Source organism: Salvelinus sp. IW2-2015, linkage group LG33 (assembly GCF_002910315.2).
Source record: "Salvelinus sp. IW2-2015 linkage group LG33, ASM291031v2, whole genome shotgun sequence".
Classification (NCBI taxonomy): Eukaryota; Metazoa; Chordata; class Actinopteri; order Salmoniformes; family Salmonidae; genus Salvelinus; species Salvelinus sp. IW2-2015.
The window spans coordinates 7,284,709-7,290,708 of record NC_036872.1 but is presented as its reverse complement, the minus strand read 5'-3'; the positions used below and the strand labels follow the sequence as shown (position 1 = coordinate 7,290,708).

The 6,000-nt window shown below is 39.6% G+C and overlaps 1 protein-coding gene across 2 annotated transcripts in view; it reads right to left on the bottom strand.

The window, feature by feature from the left end:
- LOC111957902 (disabled homolog 2-interacting protein-like) overlaps window positions 1-6,000 on the bottom strand; it is a 97,648-nt gene that overhangs the window by 27,279 nt on the left and 64,369 nt on the right. The gene's annotated exons all lie outside the window — the stretch shown is intronic.

Genomic DNA, 6,000 nt, shown 5'->3' with positions numbered 1-6,000 from the left:
CGCTCTCTCCACTGGCTTCCAGTTGAAGCTCGCATCCGTTACAAGACACATGGTGCTTGCCTACGGAGCTGTGAGGGGAACGGCACTCCGTACCTTCAGGCTCTGATCAGGCCCTACACCCAAACAAGGGCACTGCGTTCATCCACCTCTGGCCTGCTCGCCTCCCTACCTCTGAGGAAGTACAGTTCCCGCTCAGCCCAGTCAAAACTGTTCGCTGCTCTGGCACCCCAATGGTGGAACAAACTCCCTCACGACGCCAGGTCAGCGGAGTCAATCACCACCTTCCGGAGACACCTGAAACCCCACTCTTTAAGGAATACCTAGGATAGGATAAAGTAATCCTTCTAACCCCCCCCCCCTTAAAAGAGTTAGATGCACTATTCGTAAACATTGTAAAGTGGTTGTTCCACTGGATATCATAAGGTGAATGCACCAATTTGTAAGTCGCTCTGGATAAGAGCGTCTGCTAAATGACTTAAATGTAAAAAATGTAAATGTAAAATGTATGTAGATAATCCATTTTTTAAAATCAGATACAGTTTCCAGCTACAATAGTCTTTACAACATTAATTATGTCTACACTGAATTTCTGATCAATTTGATGTTATTTTAATGGACAAAGTAATGTGCTTTCAAAAACAAGGACATTTCTAAGTGACCCCAAACTTTTGAACGGTTATATATATATATATCACACACACACATACAGTTGAAGTCGGAAGTTAACATACACTTAGGTTGGAGTCATTAAAAATCGGTTTTTCAAACACTCCTCACATTTCTTGTCAACAAACTATAGGTGTGGCAAGTCGGTTAAGACATCTACTTTGTGCATGACACAAGTCATTTTTCCAACAATTGCTTACTGACAGATTACGTCACTTATAATTGACTGTATCACAATTCCAGTGGGTCAGAAGTTTACATACACTAAGTTGACGGTGTCTTTAAACAGCTTGGGAAAATAATGTCATGGCTTTAGAAGCTTCTGATAATCTAATTGACATCATTTGAGTAAATTGGAGGTGTACCTGTGGATGTATTTCAAGGCCTATCAAACTCAGTCCCTCTTTGCTTGACATCATGGGAAAATCAAAAGAAATCAGCCAAGACCTCAGAAAGAAATTTGTAGTCCTCCACAAGTCTGGTTCATCCTTGGGAGCAATTTCCAAATGCCTGAAGGTACCACATTCATCTGTACAAACAATACTACGCAAGTATAAACACCATGGGACTACACAGCTGTCATACCACTCAGGAAGGAGACGCGTTCTGTCTCCTAGAGATGAACGTACTTTGGTGCGAAAAGTGCAAATCAATCCCAGAACAACAGCAAAGGACCTTGTGAAGATGCTGGAGGAAACAGATACAAAAGTATCTATATCCACAGTAAAACGAGTCTTATATCGACATATCCAGAAAGGCCGCTCAGCAAGGAAGAAGCCACTGCTCCAAAACCGCCATAAAAAAGCCAGACTAAAAAAGCCAGACTTTTGGGGAAATGTCCTCTGGTCTGATGAAACAAATAGAACTGTTTGGCCATAATGACCATCGTTATGTTAGGAAGAAAAAGGGGGAGGCTTGCAAGCCGAAGAACACCATCCCAACCGTGAAGCACAGGGGTGGCAGCATCATGTTGTGGGGGTGCTTTACTGCAGGAGGGACTGGTGCACTTCACAAAATAGATGGCATGATGAGGCAGGAAAATGATGTGGATATATTGAAGCAACATCTCAAGACATCAGTCAAGAAGTTAAAGCTTGGTTGCAAATTGGTCTTCCAAATGGACAATACTTCCAAAGTTGTGGCAAAATGGTTTAAGGACAACAAAGTCAAGGTATTGGAGCGGCTATCACAAAGCCCTCACCTCAATCCCATAGAAACTGTGTGGACAGAACTGAAAAAGCATGTGCGAGCAAGGAGGACTACAAACCTGACTCAGTTACACCGGCTATGTCTGGAGGAATGGACCAAAATTCACCCAACTTATTGTGGGAAGCTTGTGGAAGGCTACCCAAAACGTTTGACCCAAGTTAAACAATTTAAAGGCAATGCTACCAAACACGAATTGAGTGTATGTACACTTCTGACCCACTGGGAATGTGATGAAAGAAATAAAAGCTGAAATAAATCACTCTACTATTATTTTGACATTTCACATTCTTAAAATACTAAAATAAAGGGGGGATCCTAACTGACCTAAGACAAGGAATTTTTACTAGGATTAAATGTCAGGAATTGTGAAAAACTGAGTTTAAATGTAGTTTAAATGTATTTGGCTAAGGTGTATGTAAACTTCCGACTTCAACTGACACCTACTCATTCAAGGGTTTTTCTTAATTTTTACTATTTTCAATGTTGTAGAATAATAGTGAAGACATCAAAACTATGAAATAACACATATGGAATCATGTAGTAACCAAAAAAGTATTAAAATATATATTTTATATTTGAGATTCTTCAAATAGCCACCCTTTGCCTTGACAATTTTGCACACTCTTGGCAGTCTCTCAACCAGCTTCATGAGGTAGTCACCTGGAATGCATTTCAATTAACAGGTGTGCCTTCTTAAAAGTTAATTTGTGGAATTTCTTTCCTCCTTAATGCGTTTGAGCCAATTAGTTGTGTTGTGACAAGGTAGGAGTGGTATATAGAAGATAGCCCTATTTGGTAAAAGACCAAGTCCATTTTATGACAAGAACAGCTCAAATAATCAAAGAGAAATGACAGTCCATCATTACTTGAAGACATGGAGGTCAGTCAATCTGGAAAATGTTAAGAACTTTGAAAGTTTCTTCAAGTGCAGTCGCAAAAACCATCAAGCGCTATGATAAAACTGCCTCTCATGAGGACCACTACAGGAAAGGAAGACCCAGAGTTACCTCTACCACATAGAATAAGCTCATTAGAGTTACCAGCCTCTGAAATTGCAGCCCAAATAAATGCTTCAGAGTTCAAGTAACAGACACATCAACTGCTTGGAGACTGTGTGAATTGGGCCTTCATGGTCAAATTTCTGCAACGAAATCACATCTAAAGGACACCAATAAGAAGAGAATTGCTTAGACCAAGAAACACGAGCAATGGATATTAGACCGGTGGAAATTTGTCCATTGGTTTGTTGTCCATATTTGAGATTTTTGGTTCCAACCGCCGTCTCTGTGAGACGCAGTGTAGGTGAACGGATGATCTCCGCATGTGTGGTTCCCACCGTAAAGCATGCAGGAGGAGGTGTTATGGTGTGGGTGTGCTTTGCTGGTGATACTAATTTATTTAGAATTCAAGGTACACTTAACCAGCGTGGCTTCCACAGCATTCTGCAGCGAAACGCCATCCCATCTGGTTTGCGCTTAGTGGGACTATCATTTGTTTTTCAACAGTACAATGACCGAACACACCTCCAGGCTGTGTAAGGGCTATTTTAGCAAGAAGGGGAGTGATGGAGTGCTGCATCAGATGACCTGGCCTCCACAATCCCCCAACCTCAACCCAATTGAGATGGCTTGGGATGTGTCGAATGTGAAGGGAAAGCAGTCAACAAGTACTCAGCATGTGGGAACTCATTCAAGACTGTTGTAAAATCATTCCAAGTAAAGCTGCTTGAGAGAATGCCAAGAGTGTACAAAGCTGTCATTAAGGCAAAGGGTGGCTATTTGAAGAATCTAAAATACAAAATATTTTGATTTGTTTAACACTTTTTTGGTTACTACATGATTCCATATGTGTTATTACAATAGTTTTGATGTCTTCACTATTACTCTACAATGTAGAAAATAGTAAAAATAAAGAAAAACCCTTGAATGAGTAGGTGTTCTTAAAGTTGACTGGTACTGTACATAATGTTGTGAACAAACAAACTTAGATTCTATACATTTCCATATTTTGTTAATAATATAAGCCAGATAGGCCTATATATTTTATTTTCCCCAAAAAATAATAATAATCTAATAATTGTATTTGTCACATACACGTGTTTAGCAGATGTTATTGCGGGTGTAGCGAATTGCTTGTGTTTCTAGCTCCAACAGTGCAGTAATACCTAACAAGTAATATTTAACAATACACACAATCTAAAGTAAAGGAATGGAATTAAGAATATATAAATATTTGGAAGAGCAATGTCTAAGCGGCATAGACTAACATACAGTAGAATAGGATAGAATACAGAATATACATACTATGAGATGTGTAAATGCAAAATATGCAAACATTATTCATGCACCACTAGTCACTTTAATAAAGTGGTCAGTGATTTCAAGTCTATGTATATAGGGCAGCAGCCTCTAATGTGCTAGTCATGAATTCAAACTACCACATTAAATGCACAGCCCAGCAATTTATGCAGTTGATTTGCTTGTCGTCATCTCTTCTACCATGTCCTCCACCATCTGTTGTGCAGTTCCAGTCGGTTAAAGTTAAAACATCAAAAGGCAATACAGGTGTAAAAGAAAAAATGTAACAGATGTTGTGCCCATCATCCTATTAATCATTATTCATCGCTGCAGCCATCTACACGTTTTTACCTCAGATATCAGATCACTTAGTGGCTTTTTGATATGGGACTGTAAATACTGGCTACTTCCAAAATGCCTCAAACACTCCCTACTAACAGGAAACATGGACCCCAGAGGACCTCTGTTCTGAAAAGCAAACACCCGAGCAAGGAAGTCACACAAAACAACAGGCAGAAAGCATGTTTTAGTGTCGGAAAAAGGGAACATGGAGGCCCGATTCTTAGAATCCAGATTGCACCAAAAAACAATACGCTAACAATCATACATCAATAACGGCAAAGTCAGAACACAAAAAACGAAAACAGGTTAAACATCATCACCAGGGTTTCAAAAGATGCATATACAATGTCTCTCGGGCAATCAAAAATGTATGTGGGGCTATCACTGTGTCCAATCTAGTTGGGAGACAAATCAATCAAATCAGAGAATCTTTGTGAGCTATCATGAGCGAGACTGAACATTTTCTAAGCTCCTGTGTATTGAAAGGAAAACATTCGCCAAAAGCCTGTATTATTTTATACAATGAGCTTAAACTAATCCTGTTGAGGGTACAAAGATCAAAATCGGTAAATAGATACATTTCAAAACATCTGCATGCATGTCTCTCAACCGGTTGGCTACATACTCACCTATTTGGATAATGTCATGAGTATTAGGAGTCCAACTATTTTACGATACCAACTACACACAATGTGTCAGAATGCGCCTTGAAAAACAGAAACGGTTCCATTAGATTCATGTTTTTACAGCTGAAAGACTTGAGATTACACAATCTCTGCACTATCGGCATGGATGACCATTGCATTAAACTTGCAAGCTTCTTTCTCAAAGCAGCTTACCGCGGTAATACTCTGGCAAAATAAGTACATTTCGAAAGAACAGGGTGAAAGTGGGCAAAGGTAACCTGCTGTATAACCTACAGTCGCATAACTGCACGGTGCACATAATACTATTTGCTACATAACAATTATTGGGTGTCAAGCACAAGAATCGTTCATCGGAGCATGCTAAATTGATTACTCAAATGTATGCTCCATATTCAAAATATTACCAGTTTAAGTGTTGAATTAATAAATAAATACACACTAAACTGAAGTCTAGCAAACAGCAAGCTGTTCAAAGTGCTGCGACTGGGAAGATACTGTATCACACAGGCTTAGAAACGTGATGACATGTTTGCGCCTCCTTTTGACAACTGTTCCACTGCTAAGAAGATGTCTGATTGCCTCCAAAATGAGCTGTGACAGGAGTTTGAATTTAATGAGCACCAACACGTTAGTCCAGACTCCAGACCCAGAATCCCTCCATCAAAAGGCCTCTCTGTCTAGTGTGTGTGTTTCTGAGACAGGCACGGAAACGTCGGCATGAATATCACAATGCCTTTTTTTCCTCTACAAGGCAGTAAAAAAATAAATAAAAATGCGATGACAGAAACCATTAAAGCCCTTCATTTCTCACCTTTTCTCCAACCTCACTTTGAGTATTG